At 39.0% G+C, this 25,386-nt stretch overlaps 1 protein-coding gene across 1 annotated transcript in view; it reads left to right on the top strand.

The window, feature by feature from the left end:
- Positions 1 to 15,677: 15,677 nt before the first annotated feature.
- PTPN14 (protein tyrosine phosphatase, non-receptor type 14) overlaps positions 15,678 to 25,386 on the top strand; it is a 242,120-nt gene continuing 232,411 nt past the window's right edge. Inside the window, exon 1 of the mRNA XM_027871866.1 lies at positions 15,678 to 16,633. The gene's annotated coding sequence lies outside the window, so the exon portion shown is untranslated. The remainder of the gene's footprint in view (positions 16,634 to 25,386) is intronic.

Below are 25,386 nucleotides of genomic sequence, written 5' to 3' on the forward strand. Positions count from 1 at the left end.
CAGGAAATGTGAATTTTTAAAAAGAGAGATGGATTTTTTTTTTTAGTGTATCTAGGAAATCCCTGACTGGCTTTTGATTCCTTATAACAATGTGGGGGTTCTATTTTCTCTCTTATAAATAAAGATTTTGAAGTGTAACCCCAGTCCCAAAGCCCATTAGCACCCTTTAGCAGACTGAATTCATTTTGGCCTTCTCTATCTTCTCCCTTAAATTTGGAAGCCAAAAGCCTCTGAAGCAACCACATAGCCCAATGAAACCCAGTAACTAAAAAGACCACTCAAAGGAGACTGAATAGACTGGAAAGCTTTCCATCTAGTCAACTTTGATCTTCCCCTCACACAGGCACTGACCTTGGTCTCCACCGTACCAATGGGCTTTGGGACTGGGGTTACATAAGACTTTTAAGATAAAACCTTCACCCATCTGAGGACAATTTGGCCTACTAGTCAAAGAACCATGGCATCTGTTTCTATGATTAGACTGCAACCTGACAGCAAGACAGGAAGTCAGAAGGTCTTGTTTTGTTTTGGTCTAGACCTGTGATTTCAGTGGTGAATTCCTAGTGAGGAAACATTTTCTACTAATGCAAAGGGTGACTGCTCTGCAGTTTATGGTCTTAGTTACTTAGGGGCACTGAGAGGTTAAGTAGTTTCCCCAGGATAACACAGCCAGTATGTTTCAAAGAACCCAGGTTTTGCTGACTCCAAGGCTATTTTGTAGGTCTACCAGCCACAGTGCCTCATCACTTATAAGGTTAGATGGAGATATTTACAGATATTATTTAACTTTCATCATTAACTTCATTAATGCAGCTCACTAAAGTATTTTTTACATAGCTGATAAACTACTATTTGCAATCCTAGTGCAAGTTCATTTTACTGATAGCTGTGTAGTAGAGACCTTCAAGGTAACTTACAAAATGCTTTAATAAGAGCTTGTTATTGGGAAGCTAGGTGGCTCAGTGGATAGAGCACCAGCCCTGGAGTCAAGAGGACCTGAGTTCAAATGTGACCTCAGATTAAACACTTGACACTTACTAGCTGTGTGACCTTGGGCAAGTTACTTAACCTCAATTGCTAAAAAAATAATAATAATAATTAGCTTTTATTCACTTTAGTAACAGGTGTGAATTTGGAAAAGTAGGAATTTTCAGGCAATAGATCTGAGAGGCTAGTCAAAGGGCAAAGCTGAGAAAAGGAGATGAATAATGTAGAATTCATCATTACCACTTTAGGATAATTCACTTCTATCCACAGCCTCCTCTTGGTTAATCAGAACATAAAGGACTATTCTCACCAACACACTTGCTGTATTTACTTCTTAATCCTACACATTTTCCTCTCCCTAATCGTCATCCTCTCTTAACAACTCCCCAGTGATCCTTCTATTGTACCATATGGTGGGGGCAGAGGGGAACCTAAACAGAAATACAACTGGTCAGAACTTGTGTATCACCTCTAAATCCTATGATATTTGAGATAACCGATCTCTATACTTAGAAGTCCCTAACTAGCACCATTGTCCACCTACAAGTACAGTTCTTCAGGAATGGGGAGGAAATGGGGAAATGTATAGTCCCACTTATCATTGAATATTTAGGTTTCATTGCAGATAAGTATAAAGTGAAATTTTTAAAAAGAATTTAATATTGGCACATGAAACAATCAATTAGTCAATAAGCATTTATTAAGTGCTTACTATGTGCCAGATATTGTGTTAGACTCTGGGGATACAAAGAATGGCAAAAACAATCTCTGCTCTTAAGGAGCTTACATTCTAAGTGGGAGACACAACAAGTACATAAATAGGAATATACACAAGATACATATACAGCGGAAACGAGGTAATCTTTGCAACCTGAGTTCCAAAGCCCACTGATACGAAACTCTTTGTTCATTGATGGAGATCAATGCCTCACACCTCTGTGAGGGGTGGGGCAGGGTGGGAGAGAGCAAAAGAGAATAGAGATCCGGTCTCTGGTCTCTTGACTTTTTCCAAATTTTTCTGTCTTCCAGCATTAAGACAGAAGATATGTCCAACCTCTTTTTGGAGTCATGAAGGGAGAAAGATTCTGAGAAGGATGTAGTCATGTAGAACTTTGATCACGTCCCAGTTTCCCACTTGCTACACTAGAGACTTTGGGAAATTTCCCTTCCAGTGAGATCGGGGACTCTCTTGGTGAGCTGAGTTACCTCTCTCTCAATGGAATGAGTTTCTTCACTCTGTATCGTATGGTATATATTCTCATATGTACACTTTCTCAGAATTCTGTTTCGCTATTGACTTGAATAAATGGGATTCCTTGCTACTTGCTATGAACGCTCATTGTGGAACTGGGACTTGGTGGGAAGGGAGTCAAGCCTTGCATATAAAGCTTGGAACCCCCTTTTCCCATTAAGAAATAAAATCAAGAGTTTAGCTTGAACCTAAAAATTACTTCCGTTAGACTAAAGGTGTCAAATATACAGCCAGCTGGCCACATGTGGCCTAAAATACACTCCCACATATGGCTAGAACCAGATTAAAATGTAACTGGGAAATATTTAGCAGAATAAATAAAAATACAATAAAATATAAGTAATATTAGATTTTAAAACTAAGCCAATATGTGACCTGCTGGGATCCTTCAGTAATCCCAGTTTCTATTTGAGTTTGACACCACTGCTCTACACTAATAATATTTAAGAAAGCAGATAGATACCGTTGTGTCCCCAAACCCTCTCTCTGAGGAGAACAGACTGGCTGGACTCTGACCTCAACCTCCTGCTTCACCTCTTGGCAGGAATTAAAGTCTCCCTTGGAGAAGGGTGGGGGGAGGAAACCCTACAGATATCCATTCTTGCCTCCCTTTAAGCCACATGCAGGACTCTACACATTACACTTGGAAAGGAAAAACTGGGGAAGGGGGCAGGAAAAACCTCTCCTATAGAAGGTATCATTTTTGAAAAAGTTTCTGAAGAAGTTAGAGATTTAAAGAGGCAGGGATGAAGAGGAGAGCATTCCAGATATAACGTTGAAAAGTAAACATGAAGTATTCCACTACATGCCTTATTTTTGTATTTTTTCTCACTAACTCATATATACAATCCATTGTCAGGTCTTCTTGCTACTTTCATAACATCATTTGTATGTACCCCCTTCTCTCCGCTCACACAAGAAGGAAGGAAGGAAGGAAGAAAACAAGTATTTATTAAGCACCTACTATGTGCCAGGCCCTGTGCTGAGCACTCGACAAATATTAACTCATTTGAGACCCACAACAATACTGTGAGGTAGGTGCTGTTGTTATCTTCATTTTACAGCTGAGGAAACTGAGGTAGACAGAAGTTAAATGATTTGCCTAGGGTTACATAGCCAGTAAGTGTCTGAGGACAGATTTGAACTCAGGTCTTCCTAACTCCAGATTCAGTGCTTTAGCCACTGGACCACCTAGTATAGGCCTGCATCCTCTTTTGCTTGGACTATTGCAAGAGCCTTCTAACAGGTCTCCCAAGTTCAAGCCATCCACCACTCAGCTGCCAACGATATTTTTTAAAGCATAGGTCTGACCCGGTCACTCCTCTGCTTAAGGAGCTTCAGTGGTTCCCTGTTATCTACAGGATCAAATATAAATAAACTCTTCTGTTTGGTATTTAAAGCTATTTATAACCTGCTCCCTTCCTACCTATCCAGTCTTATTTCAATTTACTTCTCTCTATGTACTCCATTATTTTACATGGGTCTACTTATTTTCCCTCACACACAACAAACATTCCATCTTCTGACTTGGCCTGTTTGTACTGGCTGTCTCCTTTACCAAGAATATTCCACCTCTAAGCTTCCCTGTTTTCCTTTAAGACTTTGCTTAAATCTCACCTTACACAAAAAGCCAGCTGCTAGTGCTTTCCTTTTTCAGGTTATCTTCTGTCTACTTTGTATATATCTTGTGTTTTTAGTTCTTTATATGTTGTCTTCCTCATTAGAATGTGAGATCCTTGAGGGTGGGAGTCAGTCTTTGCTTATGTTTGTATCCTCAATGTATGGTACATTGTATGCACTTAATAAATACTCCCTGAATAAATGCATGAACCGACTATGTCTTCCATCTGTCCATTTTTGCTGCTTAGAAAGGAGGGGGCAAACTAAAAGATATTGAAATTGAGTCAATTCTTGTAAAGAAGGTTCTATGCAGCTTCAACTTTTTTAACTATAATGGTTAAAACCTTATTTTTTTCATATTAAATTTCCTTTTGACCATGTTTCTAGAGTAAAAGAAATTAATTTTGTTTATAGTCTATTTCATTATTAGTGCAGTGCTGGGTTTTTTTCTCCCCTCACAAGTCTGCAAATTAAAATGTATTTAATCATCAGAGAGTGCTATTGCCCAGCTATTTGGATCATCCTTCTCTCAGTATATCTGAGGATATACTGGCAAAGTCATGCACACACTTGCAATTATGTGCTCCATCCAACACCAACACTATTAGAAAATATCAAGCTCTCTATGATTCTCAGAAAGCTGGAAAATTCTGTTCCTTGTTCTCTTCAGGAGGCATAGGTGCTTATCTTATTAGTTGAGGGGCACTGTCTATCTGGATTTATCCAAGTAAAGTTTTGGCTCAGCCTTCACCAATGGGAAAATTCCTCCCTCCTTCCCCCGTGAAGAGTTTCAATAGATCTGAATTGTGTGAGCATGGAATAATGGAGTCAGTCACACAAGCATGGCATAACTCTATACAGTGTTACTTATCACCAAAGAATCAAAAGGAATGCAATTAAAAATGTACACTAATACAACTACCATATGTGTTTAGCCTACACCGATTCTTCTAGACCTAGGCAGTTGATGACAAATTATAGCCATGTCCCAAACCTAGTTCATGTTCTTAGATGCAGTCTTTCCCACATGGAATGGCTATAGTGTTTCTTATTTACTTTTCTCACATGTGATCTTTCTTTTGATCTAATATCCACATCTACTTTTCTATTCATTGATTCCTAAAGGGTCAAAGTTTAGTTGGTTGGGGAACTTGGAGAACTAGAGCTGGGTCCCAAAGCAATTGGTTTTTGTTACCTGCTCTGTTGTAGATGGCAACTTCTGAACCTGATGTGTGATTGTTGCTTGATGTGGATAGATCACTGACTGTCATACCTGATAGTGCATTCATCAATACTGCAATTGTGTAGTGAAATTAAGGTGAGGCCCAGAAACAGAATTCCTCTGGACACCGTTCCTTTTTTTTTACCCTTGATACGTCACTCCTCAAATCCCTATTCAGTTTTGACTGTCACTTCCATTCCAGATCTCTGACTCTTTGTATAGTCTCAGTTTTCTGACTGAGACCAACCTAAAGACACAGTGACTTATCAGTGGGAGCACAGAAATAAACTCCACTCTATAAATGTACTAAATACACAAAGTTATACCTGTGTTATATATCTTATATATATCTTATATACCTGTGTTATATATCTTAACTTCATGTAGGACAAAGAACTGAGCATATCATAGCCAGTCTGCAAGTACTAAATATTCATTCTGATTTATGAAATAATGTATTTTTTGTAGCCATGGAGAAAAAATGTTTCCTTCTTCTCTTAGATTCATCACTTAAACTTAAACCCATTTCCCTATGTTCATCACCTGTTTTGTACCGTATCTGCCCATCACCTGGGGAATGGACAAACAAATTGTTGTACATGACTATAACAATATTTTTGTTGTTGTTCAGTCATTTTTCAGTCATGTCTGACTCTTTGTGACCCCATTTGGAGTCATTTCTTGGCAAAGATTCTGGAGTGGTTTACTATCTCTTTCTTCAACTCATTTTACAGATGAGGAACTGAGGCAAATAGGTTTAAATGACTTGACTAAGGTCACACAGCTAGTAAGTGTCTGAGGCTAGATTTGAACTCAGGAAGATGTCTTTCTGACTCCAGGCAGGGCACTTTATCCACTGTACCACCTAGCTGCCCTGTAACAATATTAGTTTGCCATAAGAAGTGGTGAGTATTTAGGATACAGAAAAACATGGAAAGACCTAAGAATTGTTGTAAAATGAAGTAAGCAGAACCAGAAAAATCTATATATACAATGACTACAACAATGTAAATAGAAACAACAATATTAAACTGAATGTTATGAAATTAAATGATCTTAAAATGAAATTATAATGATCCTGAAGAAGAGATATTAGAAGGCCTTCATCCCCTCAAACCTCATTCTATTCATTTGCAGAAGCAGGGGACTATGGGTGTGAAGCATTGCATACAATGAGAGACTGTTTTGATATGTTAACTTTGCCGAACATTTCATTCTTTGCTCCTCCATAAGGGATGGTTCTCTTGGAGGGGTAGGATCAGAGACACATCAGAAAATGTAGGTGATGTAAAAACAAAAGATATCAGTAATTTTTAAAAAGATTAATAATAAGGGAAATGCAAATCAAAATAACTCTAAGGTTTCATCCCCATACTAAGCAAATTGACAAAAATGACCAAAGGTGGAAAGAATCAATGTTGGAGGAGGTGTGAGAAAGAAAAGCACATTAATACATTACTGTGGAGCTGTGAATTTGTTCAACCATTCTGGAAAGTAATTAGGAATTATGCTTTAAAAACTGATGAAGGGATCCATACCCCTTGACCCAGAATTCCCGCTGCTAGGCATATATCCCAAGAAGGATGGTTTTTGAAGATGTCATATGCACTAAAAGGTATCTCCCTTTCTCCCGTGCAAGTGGACCAGTTTAACTGAGAGTAGATGAGTGTAGATTGTGTGGAGGAGAGTGAAGGGATAGGGCTGGAAAGGTAGTGTAACAGTAGATTGTGAAAAGCCTTGAATGTCAGATAGAGGAATTTAAAGTTTAATTGGGAAACAATAGGGATATTCACAGCAGTATTTTTTGTGGTAGCAAAGGATTGGAAATAAGCTATATGCTCATTGATTGGAGAATGGCTAAAAAAGTATAGTGAAATAAATCATATATGTAACTGATGTAATATTACCATGCTATAAAAAGTGATAAGTATAAAGACTTCAGAGAGCACAGGAAGACATATTACCTGATGCATAAAAAGTAGGTAGAACCAGGGAGAGAAAAATACATAATGATTTCAAGAATGTAAATGGAAAGAAGGAAAAAAAGTTCAAAAGAATTGTACTCTATCTAGTTATAATGACCAAATAAGACCTGAAAGGAGAGCTAAGTACATATACCTATCTCCCCTCATCAAATATGGTTGGGGAGACTAAGACGTGGAACACTGCGTATACAATCAGACTCAGTTGATGTGTTGAACAGGTTTGCTGAAATTTTTTATCTTTTTTTTTTCAGTAAGGAATGACTCTTGAAGAAGGGGAGGGAGGAGGGACAGATTTGGAAATGAAGGTGATATAAAAAATGTATCAGTGAAAATTAAAACTACAAGCTGCTTTTTTGCTCACTTTCTTCAGCATCATTTATAGTCTTTCCAGTTTCCATCGAAACTGTCCATTTTGCCACGTCTTACCAAATAATAATCTTCCATTATGTTTCTATATTATAATTTTAAAGCTATTTTTCAAAAGAGCAACCTCTTAGTTTCTATTTTTGGCATTATGAAAAGAGCTGCGATAAAGATTTTTGTACATAGTGGTCCTTTTCCTCTTTGACCTCTTGTTGAAGTATAGCTGGGTTAAAGGGTATGCAGTTTAATAACTTTTTATACAATTTATACAACAAGAGCATTAAAAAAAACCCTTAGAAAGACTTTAGAACTCTTAATGCAGTGATAAACCACAGGTTCAGAAGACTGAAGATGAACTACACCACTTACCTCCTGTCAGACAGGTGATGGGACTTAAAGTGCAGAGAGAGACATACATTTTTCAGGCATGGTCATATGGAAATTTGTTTGCTTGACTTTAAATGTTTGTGAGGGGGATTTTATTTTTCATTTTTACCTATTATTTAATAGGGTGTATAGTGATAAATAGATTAAAATGCATATAAAATGAATATATTTTTTAAAATGAAAGCTAGCAATATGAAACAAACAAGAATTCCTAGCTTTCTTCAGAGGACAACTCGGATGCCACTTCTTACATGAGGTCTTTCCTGGTCTCCCTAGTTGTTACTACTCTTTCCTTCATGACCTTACTATGTATTACTTTGAATATGCTTGATTTTTACTTGTCTGTTTTCTTTTTTAATTTTCTCGTAGAATGTAAGATCCTTGAAGGTAGGAACACCACTCAGTGCTTTCAAGCAACTCTCTTTGAGTATAAGTTGCAGAGAAGGTACGTACTTGCATTTTAGAGGGAATTAACTCATTCAGCAGTTCCCTACCAATGAATCAGAGTTCTAGTCCTTATCCCTAGCTCTATTTCAATCCCTAGCACACAACACATTATTTCATGCATAGTAGATTCTTATCAAATATTTAATTGAATTGCATACTCAAGTAGTTAATTATAATAATACATACTACCTTATAGGTGCATTAAGGAGTTATGAAACATAGTGCTGTTTAATGAATTTACAAGCTAATTTTATCAAACATTCAAAGATTAATTCCAATATTACATAAACTACTCATTTAAAAAAAGGAAAAGGACCTTCTAAACTCTTTCTATGATACAAATATGGTCTTGATACATAGATCTGGGAGAGACAAAGCAGAGGAAGAAAACTATACACCACTATCCCTAATAAACACTAATGCAAGAATTTTAAATACCATGTTAGCAAATCAGCTACAACAACATTTTGGAAAGCTTACATATTATAACCAAGTTAAATTTATACCAGGAATACAGGGTGATTCAAAATATGGAAGACATGATACATAATAAACCATGTCAATAACATAAAAGCCATATTATTATATCAACAAATGCTAAAACTTCTTTGAACAAAATCCCATTTCTGTTAAAATCACCCTGAAACATAGAAATAAGTGAACCTTTCTTTAATATAGTAAATAATATCTATTTAAAACCAAGAACAAATATATGTAATGTAAAAAAAAGAAGTTTTTCAAATGAGATCAGGGATAAAATATTTACTATTTACTGCTATTTAACATATTGCTAGAAATACTGCCTGTAGCAATAAGACAAGAAAGAAAAATCAAGGGGTTAAGCAAAAGAAAAGAAAAAACAGAATAAGCACTTTTTGCTGATGATGGTATGAGTTACTTAGAAAACCCTAAAGAGTCAACTAAAATTAATCCTGCAAAATTGCAGTATATAAAACTAATCCATTAGCATATTATCAACACAATTCATCAGGAAGAGAGAGAGAAATGCCATTCAACATAATTGCAGAACGTCTAAAATATTTGGAAATCTATCTACCAAGATACACCAAGGAACTAAATGAATCCAACTGTATTTTTTTTTTGCAGAAAAAAAGATAGACCCAATATGAAAAAGGGCAATACTACCTAAATCAACTTACTCTTTTTATAGAGCTAGTAAAAAAAAAAAACACACACACACACACACAGCAAAATTTGTATGGAAGAACACAAGCTCAAGAATCTTAAGGAAAGTAAAGAAAAACAAATAAGAAAGAAAGGAGTCTAGCAGTACCAGATCTCAGATTATACTACAAAGCAGTAATCATTGAAAAGAGTTTGTTTTGATTAAGAAATATAGAGTTTGATCCACAAAAATGATTATGCATATAACATACAGAAGCAAACAAACACAGAAGCCAGTATTTGATAAACTCTAATATCCTAGCTAATGGGGTAAGAATTCACTATTTAACAAAAACTGCTGGAAAAAAATGGAAAGTGTTCTATCAGAAATCACCTATATAGATCAACATCTACCAAGATAAATTCCAAATGGATATATGCCTTAGACATAAAAAGTAACATCACAAGCAAATTAAAGGATCAAGCAAGAATACCTTTTAGATCTGTGGAGAGGAGAAGAGTTCATGACCAAAAATGTGGTAGAGATGATTCCAGAAGAAAAGATAAATAATTTTGCTTATATAAATTTAAAAAGTTTTTGCACAAACAAAACTAGTGAATTTAGAAGAAAAACAGGTAACAGAGGGTGGCGGAGCTCTCTACAGCAAGTTTTTCTGATAATGGTCATATAACCAAGACAGAGAAAGAACCAATTCAAATTTAGAAGACAAAGAGATATTCCCCAATACATAAACAGTCAAAGAATATGTATGAACAGGTAATTTTCTAAGGTAGAATGCCAAGCTATCAACAACCATATGAAAATAACATGCTCCAAATCACTAATAATTGGAGAAATGCAAATTAAAATTACTCAGGTTCTATCAAATTGGCAAAGAAGATAAAAGGAAAATGGCAAATGTTAGAGAGGCTGTGGGAAAATTGGCATATTAATGATGTAGTGTTCATGGAGCTCTGAACTAGTTCAGCCATTCTGGAAAGCAATTTGGAATTATGCCCGAAAAGTCACAAAAATGTGGACATCCTTTGATCTGTTTATACCAGTATTAGCGCAATACCTCAAAGAGTTCAAAGGAAGAGGAAAAGAACCCATATGCACAAAAATATTTATAGCAGCTCTTTTCATAGTAGCAAAAAACTGCAAACTTAGTGAGTGCCTATCCTTTGAAGAACTGCTAAATAAATGAAACAATATTATTGTGCCGGAAGAAATGATGAAATTAATAGCTTCAGAGGAAACTGAGAATAATTTTATGAATTGATACATAGTGAAGTAAACAGAACTAAAAGGACAATTAATAAAGAAAAACAATTTTGAAAGATTTTAGAACTTTAATCATTGCAAGGATCAACCGTGATTCTGGATGATTAAAGAGAGAGCAAGCTACTCACTTCTTGCCAGAAGGATAGTGAACTTAAATTGCAGAACAACACATATCTCTGGCCAAATGGGAATCTATCTTGCTGGACTATGCATTTTTATAGTGTTATTTTTCTTTCTTTCTCTTTTTCATTGTTTAATAAAATAGTATTATGGGAAACAGGAAGGAAAGATAATAAATATTTGTAAAATAAATAAATAACAAAGTGTCATTTGAGGACTGAGAATTAAGATTGTCATCTTGGTAGGTGAGTAACGGAGGCTGAAGGTGGTATTTGAGCTGTCTTTAAAGGATTTTTAGGAATGCAGCAGAGAGGGAAGACATTCTAGGCATAAGGAATGGCATGGAAATCAGAGGTCACAGAGAGCAGACCAGTTTAATTGGAATGGAGAGTATGTGAAGGAGAATAAGATGAGATAGGACTAGAAAGGTAAGGTGACACTAGATTGTGAAGAGCCTTGAATGTCAGGTAGAAGAATTTAAACTTTAATTGGAAGATAATAGGCAATCATTTTTGCATAAATGAAAGACATTACCAGATGTAAGCATAACATAAATTATTCTGGCAATGTGAATGAAGGACAGATTGGAAAGAGGATGGTAATGAAGAAAAAAAAAAAAAAAGATCTGTCACAAAGCTATTTTGCAAAAGTCCAAGGGAATGATAATGAGCATTTGCACTAGAGTGATGAAAATGAGAATAGACTGGAGGGAATGAATTTGTGAGATATTTCAGGGTTGGAATTTCTAGGATTAGCAGAGTTGAAGGAGAGAAAAGGGTCAAAGATAACTCTAAGGTCATAAACATGAAAAAAGGGTTGAATGATGGGGTCAAAGATAGAAGTAATGCAAGCAGAAGGAAGAGAGGACTTAGGAAGAAAGATAATGTTCTGTTTTGAACATCTTCAGTTTGAGGTAGCGGTGAGATATTCAGCTGGATATCTGAAGGTAGACGGAGAAGCAGATATGAAACTCAGGAAAGAGGTGATAAATACTTGGAAATCATGTGACAGATCCTTGGGGTACACCTACATTAAGAGACCAGGAAGGGGCTGAGTATCCAGAGAAAGAGAAAGAGAAGAAACAGAGAGTTAAGAAGGAAACAAAAACATAAATGTGTTTCTGAAGCATAGGAGTCAGTATTTCCAAAAGGAAATGGTTAACTTGGTTAAAAGCAGTTGTGTGCTGGACTCAGATTCTACCTGGATCCAATTTATTTTTCAGTATGAGCATTTATACTTTGGAAATCAGCAAATGCAATTAGGCTTGATTTATTGTTTTTGTGCTTGTCTAGACTTAAGAAAGTGACTGAGAAAATGTTAGAGCAGATGAAACTTAAAAGTGTGTTTTATATGCATTCCCCCCTACCCCCAGGAAACTGTTCGTTAAACATTTACTAGCACACTCCTGGTGAAAAGCCAGAGAGAAGAGAAGCAGAATTCAGCAATCAGAAGATCATTGGTAATCTTTGAGAGAACAATTTCAGTATTGCTGAGGGAAGAATCAGATGTAAATGGTAGAAGAGAAATAAAGGAATGGAGACACTACATATAGCCAACTTTCCAAGAAGCCAAGTAGTGAAAACAAGTGTGATGAGAAGATGGTATCTGAATGGGTTAGAAAAATCCAAAGAAAGCTTGTTTTTAAAAAAAAAATTTTAAAGGACAGTTAGGTGGCGCAGTGGATTGAGTGAACCTGAGTTTAAATCTAGCCTCAGACACTTCACACTTACTAGCTGTATGACCCTGGGCAAGTCACTTAACCCCGATAGCCTCACCAAAAAGAGAAAAAAAAACCTTCAAAAAATTAAGTTAGGGAGACCTAATCATGTTAGTAGATAGCTTGGAAAGAACAAGGAGACAGGGAGTGATTGAATGTATATATTTAGAAGGGAGAAGGCATGAGTGAGGGATGAGATTTGAAGGGACTGGAATAAGGGGGCAGCTAGGTAGCACACTGCATAGAGTGCCAGGCCTGGAGTCAGGAAGACTCATCTTCCTGAGTTCAAAAGATACTTACAGGGCAGCTAGGTGGCGAAGTGGATAGAACACTGGCCCTGGAGTCAGGAGGACCTGAATTCAAATGCAGCCTCAGACACATGACACTCACTAGCTGTGTGACCTTGGGCAAGTCACTTAACCTCAATTGCCTCGTCAAAAAAACAAAAAAACAAAAAACAAACAAAAAAAGATACTAGCTGTGTGACCCTGGGCAAGTCATTTCACCTTGTTTGCCTCAGTTTCCTCATTTGTAAAAATGAGCTGGAGAAGGAAATGGCAAACCACCCTAGTATCTGCCACGAAAACCTCAAATGGTGTTACAAAGAGTAGGACATGACTGAAACCACTGAAAAATAACTGGAATAAGGTCCTGGAGGAAGTGAGAGAGAATATGATCTAGGGAACAGGTAAGGGCGGTATTTCTTCACCTTTTCTGTGTGCCATGGACCCCTTTGGCAGCCTGGTGAAGCCTAGAGACTCCTTAAAATGTTTTAAAATTCATAAAACTAAACACATTGGATTACAAAGGAAATCACTTATACTAAAATAGTTATCAAAATATATTTTAAAAAACAACCCAAGTTCACAGAACCCAGGTTAAGCACCCCTGAAGTAGAGGATTAATCTTAGAGATGATGACTTGGCAATAGTTTTTCTATGACTGGAGGAAAGGAGAGAAGGGGATGTGATGGTGCCAAGTGCTGAAGGAGGAGGGAGTTTGGGAGAGGTCATAAGTTTACAGATTTAGAACTGAAAAGGATCTCCAAGGTCACCTAGTCTACAACTGTCAAACACAGGGTCCCAAAGCATCGGGTAGCCCAAAACACTTCTGAGTGACTTGAATTAGAGTAAAGTGCAATCCCTATTCGATTTTAATTCGTTGATGTATTAAACAGGAAATTTAAAAACATGTATGGTTTTCTAAGTTAATATGTGGCCCACGGGAATCTTTATCTATGGTTAGTGGCTCCCACTTCTATGTGAGTTTGACACCAATGATTAGTCCATTCCCTTCATTATATAAATGGGAAAACAGAGGGACTGAGAAATGAAGCAACTTCCAAAGTCATACTGGCAGTTAAGTGGCAAAGCCAGGATTTCAAACCCAGGTTTCCTGACTCCAGATAGAATACTCTTTCCACTATACCATATTGACTCAGTGTACCTACTGAGTGCCTGGGACAAACGTAGTAGGAACTTAATAAATGTTTATTGATGAACTGACTGAGAAGCTAGATCATATGCTGTAAATGTGAGGGGTGAAGGTTTGGAGAGGAGGAGAGAAGGCTTAAAATATACAGTGTAAAATAAAAATAGAGAATGAGTGAGGGATACTGAAGGAGTGTGGACAGCATCAAAGGCTCAGTTAAGGTTATATAACAAATTTGTAGTGGTGAGGTCAGCTGTTTCATGATTTTTCTACAGCAAAGGTCACATAATGTAACTTCCCTTCTCAATAAACTCCAGTGGCTTCCTATTATTTCTAGAATTAAATATAAGGTCTTTGGCCTTTAAGGCATTTGATCTCCTGACCCCTTCCTACTTTTCCAGTCTTCTTAAACTTTGCCTCTCTTCATGCTCTCTAATCATCTGGCCACAAAGACCTATTTGCCCTTCCTTGAACACTGTATTTCATCTCTCATAACCATACCTTTGCACTGTCTATCCCTCTTGCCTGGAATTCTCCCTCTCTCCTCACCCCTACCTCTTAGTTGCCTTGGCTTCCTTCAAGACTTCAGTTCAAATCCTGCCTTCCATAAGAGGCCTTTCTTTCTCCACTGGATGGTAGTGCCTTCCCCACTTGAGGTTACTTGTATATATCTTGTAAGTATTTAGTTATTTATACATGATCTCCCCTTATAGAATTAGAGCTCTAAGGGAAGGGGCAGTTCTTGCCTTTCTTTGTATTTTTAGCACTGTGAATGTTTAATAACTGTTTTAAATTGATTGACTGATTACCTCAATCTATGCTTTGCAACTCTGGGACAGGATGAAGCCATTGGACTGTGAGGATGAAGATTCACAGGTCTGGAATGGCAGGAGGTGTGTGGGTGGTGGGGTGGGGCGGGTGAGGTACACAAGATTCTAGGGTAGTAGTGACAGTAATAGTCGATGGAATAGTAATAGTGATGGAAGAATAGAAAATTGCGATTAGATGATGATCATGGGATATTTGCTGTTTCTCCTTCCCCCCTACAACCCAAAGTATAAGGGATCTGAGAGAGCTCCAACCATCATTTTAGTCTCAAAAGGTCCAGACTTGCCCAAGGTCGTAGATTTTTACAGTAGAAGGGCCAGGCCTAGAACTATGGTCAGGGCTTCTTTTTCCCATCATACTGCCTTACTTTAACATCACCTCCAAAAGATTAAGGGAAATAACTCTTCCCATGCCAAGCCCACGGGTGGGGCAATTCTGTGGTACCACATGATCAGGCAGAATGATACATTCCATTTATGTTTCTATTTATATGCATTTTTTATAAGCTGGGGGGGGTCGTCAAGGAGACTAGGTCCCCGATACTCTAAAGACTAACCTGGCCGAAAGCCACTAAGCATGCTTAGGATACAACGTCCCTTGCTTTCTCCTAGCTGCTCTCTTCGGTGTCAGATGCTCCTGGAAGCTTGTGAATGGGGTGACCGGGCAGAGGGTCCCCTTAAAAGGGGGTGTATTTGGTCTCTCCCAGAGGGTTTGGTCAGGCCCCTCCTGTAGCTCCGCCCCTCAGGGACGGAGGTGGGCTATTCCTGCCTACACTACTGCTGCAGTGTTATTCCAGCCTACTAGCTAGGATGTTTTTCCCGTTTCTGTTCTCAAGCTTCTGACTCTTCTTCACCTCGACCTCTTCTCACTATCCCCATCCTCCCTTCCCCCTCCTCAAAGCAAAATATTTAGGAGTCCCTGGACATCTACCGGTCCTGCAACAGGAGCTCCAGCAGCCCCACATTCCACGGATTCCTGCTCTGTGACGTCCCCAAGGACGGAGCTCCGCGAGCTGAGCAAGGCTGCTTCGGCTAGGGAGCTCCAGCTTCGTGTTCCAAACACACGCATAAACACACACACACACACACACACACATACACACACACACACACACACAGAGGCGCGCGCACAGAACAGCAAAGCCTACACCCTTGGGACTCCTCTTCGGGCCACATTCCATTCCGCCCCCCCACTGCTAGCCCCTTCCCTCCCTTCTTCCTCCCGGCACCCCAGCGCCTCTGAGCCCAGCCGTGTTGGGGGGTGGGGACGCCGCTGCCCCCGGCGCCTGCTTCGTCTCCTCTCCCCCGAGCGGCCCCTTTCCTCCCTCCCCTCTCTCCTGCTTGCATTTCCTGCGGCTCTCTCTTGCTTAGCCCACGAAAGTCAGTGCAAACTTTTCCCTCCCCGGAGTGCAACGTGAGCAGATCTTGGGGCAGGTTGCCGTAACTTTTTATTTTTGCCTCCGCCCCGCTGTCCCCTCTTCCAACCTTCAGTTCTCCTGAAAGAGCACACACAAAGTAGCTGCTAGCGGGCCCTCTCTTTCCCTCCCACCTCACCCCATCCTCTTGGGCCTTAAGCCTTGGGATCTCCCGGCCGCGGAACAAAACCCACACTGGATGACTAGGTTTCTCTTCTCACTCTCTTTCCCCCTTTCCTCCTCCTGTCCTTCCCTTTCCTTTCCTTCCTGGACTCTCCTCGCTTGATCGGAGCGGAAACCTCCCTCCCCTTTCTCCTCCTCCAACTACTTCCCCCCTCCCCTTCCCAAATCAGCCACTGTAATAAATTCCTTGGGGAATTGAAGCTTCTGCCGCCGCCGACCTTTTCGTGGGGGACTCGGGACCTCTGTCCTGGGGGGACGTGTAAGCAGGTAAGTGTGGGGGTACGTAACACACACACCCTGTTGACCAAGGCTTGAAGCTCTGCCGTCCGTGCCTTTGCTTGGAGCCCTAGAGGGGCTTTGGGAGGCTGGCTTTCAGCTCCACCGCTGCTTGCAGAAGACTTTGGCAAACACTTGGAGAGCGAACTTGCGTTCTGGCCGGCCCCGGACCAGACGGACGGACGGACGGACGGACAGACGCCTCCGCTGGTGCAGGAGTTGGCAGGCTAGAGGGATTACTCCCGTAGTAAAGGCGCAGAGCTTGCCTAGTGAGAGTTGGAGGTTGCTAGGGGTCTGATTAGCCTAAGCCTCCTTCAATTCCTTTGAGTTTTAGTGGGGAAGGGTTGCCTCTTGAAGATATCCACGTTGTTGGGGGAGGGGGGGATGATAAGGGATTTAGGACGTTCTCTTCTTCTGAGGGGAGACAGACTCCTCTGGTGGGACACCCTACCGCCCAGCCCACTACGGGGGATCCCCGTGGAGAGAGAGGTTTCTTCCTGCCCCCTCACTAGGCCCCATGTTTGCCAACAGCTCTTTTGGGCCCCGTAACCCATATCTATGAAATTTGTCTCGGACCAGATTTTTTCTGGCTCACTCCTCCTCTTCCAAAAAAACTCCACTCAAACTGTTTGAGGTTTAACAACTCCTTCCTCCTTGGAAAACGGATTTTTAGGGGGACACTTTGCAAGAGGCTTACCATCGTTTTACCTGGAGGGAGCAAAAAGGTAAAATATACTGTCCATCCAGCTTTCTGCCCCTTTTTCTGTTTGCTTTCTGTAAGGTGAGAACTCAAGAAGGAAGCGTGGGGTTCTTAGCTGTTGCCTTCAAGTGGGGATGTCTTCTGTTTCTGCAACCAAGGTCTCTTGTAGCAGGGATCTTTGACAGTGGACTACTTTTTCCTCTTCTGATAAGTTTGAAAAAAGAAATGATGGTTCTTACCCCTCAACCATCAGATAAAAAAAAAAGAACATCCAGGACAGAATAAATCAGAATATAGTAACCACAGGAAAATTCAATGAAGTAGGGGCTGAATTAAAGGTTGGAGGTCAGTAGTAGCCTTTTTCTCTAATGGTAGAGATGACATAGGGCACAGACAGGTTTGAATCAAACCTGAGAGAGGGGACTTTTATGTCCATATGTCCTCAGGTGTGGAGAACCCTACTATGGGCTCTAGGTTGTCAAGGGCTGCTCCACTGTTATAGGCAAAGGGTTAGTTGCACTATACAGCCTTTCATTGTGGTCACCTTTGGTTATAGCGGTGAGGTGGCAGGCGCTAGCAGCAGTAGGGATTTTACTACTGCTCATTCATTTTAAGAGTAAGCCCACCAACTGAGAGGTGGAAGTTAAATAGCTTGCCTATTTTATGTAAGCAGTATAGAGATCAAAGAATGTCAGAAATGTATATCTTTTGCCTTTGTTATGCCTTGGTGAGAGTGAGTGCTTGTGTCAGTAATGCTCATTCTCTTATAAATCACTTAGAAATGCTGTAGCTATTATAAGAGCCACTTTCTTTTTCCTGCAACTTTATTGGGGATGGATTGATACATGTAGGAAGTTGAACAGAATATGACAGCTTTTCACACTCTAGCCTGATGGTATACTGTATAAGGTCCCTAATTTAGAAGCTTATTATGGTATACATAGTGCAAGAGTCAACTTGTAGCCTGTTTTTAAATGAGCTGCTCTTTGTAGGGCTGATATCATATGTCACTGTATATACACTCATATTTACATGCACTATATGCATTCCACAAGAGGGGGAGAGGAAGAGGAGGTGGGGTTAAGAGACTTGCCCAGGGTCATTAGGCTGGTAATCAGATGGAGTTAGCCATGGAACCTTGCTCTTTTTGACTGTCAATCTAGTGACCTTTCCTGTATAACATGCTGCTTTTATTAGCACTACTATGATTAGTGCCTTAGCCTTGTACATGGTGGTTGTGCCATGCTAGTGTCTGTGATTTTATTTCTATGCATCAGGCATCTGACTGGGAAAAACGTGTGGTTATTTCTTTTAAATAACCACTTATGTTCATCTTTGCCTCTCCACCTACTGGTGAAGATTCTCCTTGACCGTCTGTGATCTGCCCAGGAGGAGTGTTAGGTGAAGGCAAGTCTTTCTAACCAGTTATGCTTAAAGTAGACATTAAGTTTAGACAAACATTTCAGTTGCAGGCAGCAGCATGTAAGTGAGCCAAGAATGGAGGAGCCTTTTGGTACACCAGAAAGAAACCAGAAGTTTCAAGTGTCATAAAGACTCTTTTATTTGCCTTGAGTTGTAGGGTGAGGGTGAGATACTGAGATGATTTCCTCTTATATCTTTATTTTCTTATTGGGATCTAGACCCTTTTGAATGAGAATAAAAATATTCAGTTGAGTATCCAGGAACTGGTTGTTCAGTTTATGGACTACCTGTGAAGCCTTCTGTTTCGTTTTTAGTCTGGTCTAGTAATTTCTTTGGTCTAGGGAACTCCTGGTGAGAAAGCTCCCTTTATCACTGCACAACAGTCTTGCTTCTCTACCCAGTTATAGCCTTAATTTCTCAGTGCCCCCAAGCATTGAGGGATGAAGTAATTTATCCAACGTCACACAGCATGTATTTGTTAGTGATGGATCTTGAACCTAGGTCTTCCTGATTGCAAGGCTTGCTTTCTATTGACAACACTACTTGCTTCTCCCTTGTTTCTTTTCCTTCATCCACGTCCTACCCTATTATTTTAGTTTTGTCTGTAGGTACTAAACAAATAAAATGAATGCCAGAGCTTTCATCGACTGAGGAAGGGGAGGGAGACAGGTTGTTGTTAAGTCATGTCCAATTCTCCCTGACCCCATTTGGGGTTTTCTTGGCAAAGATACTGGAGTGGTTTGCCACTTCCTTCTCTAGCTCATTTTACACATGAGGAAACTGAGGCAAACAGGGTGAAGTGACTTGCTCAGAGTCATACAGCTAGTAAGTGTCTGAGGCCAGAACTGAATTCAGGAAGATAATTTTTCCTGACTCCTTGGCACTGTATCCAGGAGTCAGGAAGACCTGAGTTCTGGCCTTAGATACCTCCTAGCTCTGTGATCCTGGGCAAGTCACTTCAGTTTGCTTCAGTTTCCTCACGTGTAAAATGAGTTGGAGACGGAAGTGGCAAACCACTCCAGTATCTTTGCCAAGAAAACCCCAAATGCAGGCACGAAGAGTTGGACATGACTGAAAAATGACTGAACAACAAACTTCCTGACATGAAGTCCTATCCAGTGTCACCTTGATGTCCCAAGAGAGACAGGACAAAACTCTTAGTCAATTGAGTCTCATGCTGCTAGTCAGGATGAAGAAGATTTTGGTGAAAAGGAGGTTAAAATTAATACTTAAGTGAAGTTTGTGAATTACCAGATAATGTTGTTTATCTGCTCCTTGCCCAGGGCTGTATTGATTCTCTGTTTGACTTACTGCTCCTTTATCAGCTTCATCCAAACTTATGCAGAGTATGACCCTGGGAGGGTTCCTTATGTTTTTGAGAATCAATTATTGTTACAAAAACATTTTTGTGTTTGATTCCTTTTTAGGACTGGGTTCACATGCATGCCACATACACATGCAGTCAGTTTCTTACTGTTTAGTCTATTTGCCTGAAGCTGTATAGGACATGGCAGTTGAGAGGTTTTGTTGGAGGTAAAGTCACTCAGAAGCCAAAATGTACCTTTTGGGAAGAAAGACAGGAAGAAACGAGCACACATTCTTCCATGTGCTCCTTTCTCACTAGTGACCAAACATGTGATTTGTGCTGATGTAAAAGTCCCTCGTGTCTTTGAGTAATGATATTTAGAGGAAAATTCCAGTTTTGGCTTCTGGGAATGCATCTGCAAACCTTTAAAATTGAGACCTGAATGGTCTGGAAACATTCATGGAAGAGTCTTTTTGGAGACATGGTTTCTTTCGTGTCTGCATGGATTGTGGTATTTATCCTCTAACACAACTCAATGCTGACCCACCCACCCCACAGGTGCTGTGTACTTCAGTGATGCTTTTCATCTGAGAAGCTGAGAAGTATTTGATAAACATTAACTCAGTGATCTTCGTACCTACCTCCTGGTAGGAGAGGATGTAAGAAGGAGTTCTTTGCAGACCTGAGCAATGTCATAGGGCGGATGGGTATGTGTTCTTGATGTGGAAAGGAGGGTTCCAGCAAAACACTAGAGTTACAGATCTGTGGGGTTAGAGGGAGGTCGGAATCTCAGGTGCAGTACTGCTTTGAAGTGGTCAAAGGGAGAAAAACTTCGAAAATAAATGTGTGGCTTTGTTGGATAGCAGAAGTTAGCATCTTCTTCCTCTCCCTCATCCCTTACCCTTCATTTAATAATCATTCATGATGTATGCCTATATAAGAATCTTCCCAACTGCTTTTCTTGTAGTTGGCTTTTTGTAATAACAGTTCTTTATATTTATATCACATTTTAAAATGCTTAAAGCACTTTCACATTCACATTTCTTCTCAGAAGCCATGGGATGATACACGTAGATATTATGTCTCTAATACCTATGTATATCATCCTTTTCCCCACTTTTTTTTAAATAGGTGAAGAAATTAAGGCTCACCAATATTGTGATTTGTCTAAAGTCTGACAGCTAATAAGTGATAAAACCAGAAATAGAGCCCAAGTCTTGTCTCTTAGTTCAGTGCTGTTTCTCAACAGCACACAACACTGATTTGGAATGTAGTTATTCTAGGGGTGTGGATGGAGTGGAGGAGATGGTTAAATGTCTAAGTTATATTGTCAGTGGCATGCTAATATATTTTTTAAAATTTTCCTGTTTTTCTGGTAGCTAGCAGGGTGCATTGACTTGGTTTTGCCATCCAAAGAACTCTAATACATTGGCCTTAAAATTGTTCTCAAGAAGAAAAGACCAATGTTATTATTATCACCCTTAACTAAGTCTTGGTGTTGATGTTAGAATTTTATATCTGTGCGAGTTAGTGTAGTTTGTTAGAGCATAGCATGCACCTTTGTTAACTAGCTTTACACAGAAGAGCCTCTCTTCTCAATCCATAGATCCAGTAACCCAGCCAGACATCCTGTGTATATTGGCCACTCCAGAGATCTGGAGAGAATGAAAAGGATGGCTTAATGTAATCTCTTTAATAATGGAAAAGCAAATTAAAGTCTAAATAGATGCCCAGGCACAGTTGTGGTATCTTGGATGGTTGACTTAAGTTGGTGTTGTTCATAAACATCATTGATTAAAGTTGGAGCTCAGCACAAAGGACACCATAGACTTGAGTCTGCATCAGAAGTTCCCAAACTTATTTGGCCTACTGCCCCCTTTGAAAAAAAATTACTCAGCACCCCCATGGAAATCTACTTTCTTTAACCCTTTAATGTTTTTTAAAAATGTATGTCATTTCAAAAAAATATAATGTATATTTTAAAATGACACATCTTTAGTTTAATACTTTATTGTAAATTTGTTTTTTTTCCTGCATTGAAATTTTGATGATGCAATATTGTGTCATGTAACCATATAGTATCATATTGTAAAAAGTCATTACACGCACACATTCCTGCCGATGCATGCTGGACTTCCTGACAATGCACAACATGCTCGCCTGCCAACACTTGCTTGTTAAGACCTGTCGGCAGACTTGACTATTGATTGGTTATATTATAACTGATTGTAAGTTGTTATAACCATTATAACTTGCATTTTGTGTGTATATATGGAAAATAATGTAATCACTACGACTTTAACTCTGTTACACAATAGGTGAAATATGTATAAACAGTTTTTCAAAATTTTCTTATTCTTCCTTATTTCCTTATGCTTCCACTGCCCCCTTATTTTTATTCAATGCCCACCAGTTGCACCCAAGGCTACTACTATCCCCCTGGATCATTCTAGCACCCCTCCCAGGGGGCAGTATTGTCCACTTTGGGAACCTATGGTACTATCACGCCTCTCTCAGTGATGTCAGACCCATTGATCGCCACTAGCAAAGTTATCAAACCTTATCTGTGTGTTCCATAGCTAACCAACAGCCTGCTTTTCTTAAGTCTTGAAGTGGATGATCAGAAGACACTCAAAAGCTTTATTTTCTTTTGTTATTTTATTGTATTTGGGGAATTAACTGCTTTTCTGGTAGGGCATGGTAGAAATTTTACCTTTTTGTTGAGGAGGCTTTGAGAATATTTTTGGTTGTCTAAGAGATGAAAAAAGTTCCCTGCTCATTTAAGACCTCCCAAGTACTGCTGAGTGCCACACAGAATATTTGTTAGAGCTAAAACCTGGTTTAGAATTTGGTTCTTAGTAGTAGTGAAGTGAACTAGAAAAACCTCATGTCTATTGATAACTATACACGTCTGAAATATCCACATCACATGTCCTTGTCATTCATTGACCATGTCATGTTAGTTTGTCTGAGAAAAGACCTGACACGTAGAAGCCATCTCCTGAAGTCAATGACAATATGCTTTCTAATAAAAACCATACCTTATTCAGAAACTTCCAAAGCTTCAGAGACTAGTCTCTGAACTTTACAAACTTGCAATGTCTTAGGAAATGAAAGGTGTCAGCCATTAGAGACCCATAGCAAAGACAGGGTTTAAGAAATAGTGACATTTGGCAGCAGGGACATAAAACCAATCTCTGCAGGTTTGGGCAGATCATTGAAGACTATTTTCTTCAAGTACCTTGTTTGCCCTCTTATATCTTGTTCTGTAAAAGAGACTAAGGCAAAATTTCCACATATTTTCAAGGCCAACCAATGGGTAACTAGGATAGGTTGAAAAATCAAAAAAGACAGCAGTCATGACACACCCCTAAATTGAGGCAGACTAGCAGGTATTTCCATAAAGAGAACTTCTCAATTGAAAACACTTTGCAGTATTGCTTCAGGGGTACTTTGTAAAGCAAATTTAATTCTTATGGGTAGAGAGAATTTAAATGTGGTAGAAATGTAAGGGTGTAGAAACCTGTACCCAGCCTGTGAGGTATGTCCAAACCCTCTCTGCTTTGTTTAAGAGGGGTGTCATGGTTTAACATGATTGTACGTGTACAACCTGTATCAATTTGCCTCCTGTTTTGGGGAGGGGGGAGGGAAGGAAGGAGGGAGAAAAATTTGGAGCTCACAATCTTACAAAAATCATGTTGAAAACTACCTTTACATGTAATTGGAAAAATAAAATACTATTAAGAGGGGAAAAAATAAAAAAATAAAATGTACTTAATAAAAGAAGTGTATCATGGGTAATCCAACTTGATTCTTCATCAGGCAGACAGAGTTCTCTCATTTTGCCAACAACTCAAGCTGTCACATACATAGCAACCTGATTTTGTCACCTGTGTTATACTGTAAAGTACACTATTGATTTCGTGTATTTTTTTTCATTTCCAAAATAAATGAAATGAAGACAAAATTATTAACCGTGAACATTTGTTTGATATGGCAGAAAGCAGATTTTGGGTACCTTGCCCCATTATTTATTACAGACACAGAAGAAGGGGTTGGAAATAGTATTTGAAGCTGTAATTGCAGTGATGTTTTTCTTAACTCACTTCAGAATTTGTTTTCCAGACTTTCTCTTGAGTTGCTTGCTTTGTTCCTATTTGATTTCTTACAGTGCCATTTCATAGGTGTTCTCTCTTCTGGCTAATCCCGTGATCAGTCTTCATTTTTGGTTTTTCTTGGGTTTGACTTCAGCATGTGATAAATCTGGGCCAAAAGCACTACTCCTTGATGTGAGGTTGCCATATTAGTGTTATCAAAAGTAGGTGATTTAGAATGGAGTAGCAATATATCCTTTCTTAGAAGGGGTCGCTGAGTTTGTTTTTGCAGCAAATGTATCCAACTGCAGGGCTGTAATGCCATAATGAAGGAGAATTATGCGGTATTATGTTTTATGGAGGGTGTGCTGGGCTGTTACCAGGGTCAGCTGTGACAGCTAGAGCTGGCAATTAGGTTTCATTTAAGGCTCCATGTGGCAATTAACTTTGGCTTCTGCCAGGGAAATCCTGTGATCTATTAGGCATAATTTTTTCATTATACATTTGGTAAAATGTACTTTAAATGATGAAGGTACACATTTGTTAGATTTAAGCCTATCTCCAAATTATCATTTGAAAACTGGAAGTGAGTTTTTTGATTACCTGCATTTAAATCCATAGATTATACTAACATTCTGGATGGAATATGTCTTTAATTGAAATAATTTTTACAAGGTCACACAAATTCATTGGTATAGACATAATAATGGTTTAAATTAGTTGTGGAATATTATACAATTATGTGGTTTAACAAAAAATGTGTAACTGAATTAATTTATATAATGGAAATTATACAATTAATTGAACTATGTTATCAAAATAGTTTTAATTATATTCTTTAAAAAATATTGGGTTATCTAAAATGCATCAAAGCCTGAAAAAGATGATTGTGATTAGCATTGTTGTTGTCACTAAAAAATATTTTGCTGTTTCCTGATTTGCAGTTTGTTCACTTAGGAACCAGTAGGCATAATGATATTTGGGATTTCCTTATTAGTGAGATGCAATTTAAACATTTTGCTTCTCCACCTATTGATGTATAGTGTCATTTACATTGCTTAGGAGAGTTTTTATTATTATTATTATTATTATCACTTTGATGATGATCATTTTGGTCCAGACTTGTAATTTTCAGGATTATGGGGAATTCTTGGTATGGAAACTCCCTCCACTGAAGCAGAACAGCCACATCTCAGCAAGTGAAAGTTTTAAAAAGTTGATA

Source organism: Vombatus ursinus, unplaced genomic scaffold (genome assembly GCF_900497805.2).
Source record: "Vombatus ursinus unplaced genomic scaffold, bare-nosed wombat genome assembly UNPS02014798.1, whole genome shotgun sequence".
Classification (NCBI taxonomy): Eukaryota; Metazoa; Chordata; class Mammalia; order Diprotodontia; family Vombatidae; genus Vombatus; species Vombatus ursinus.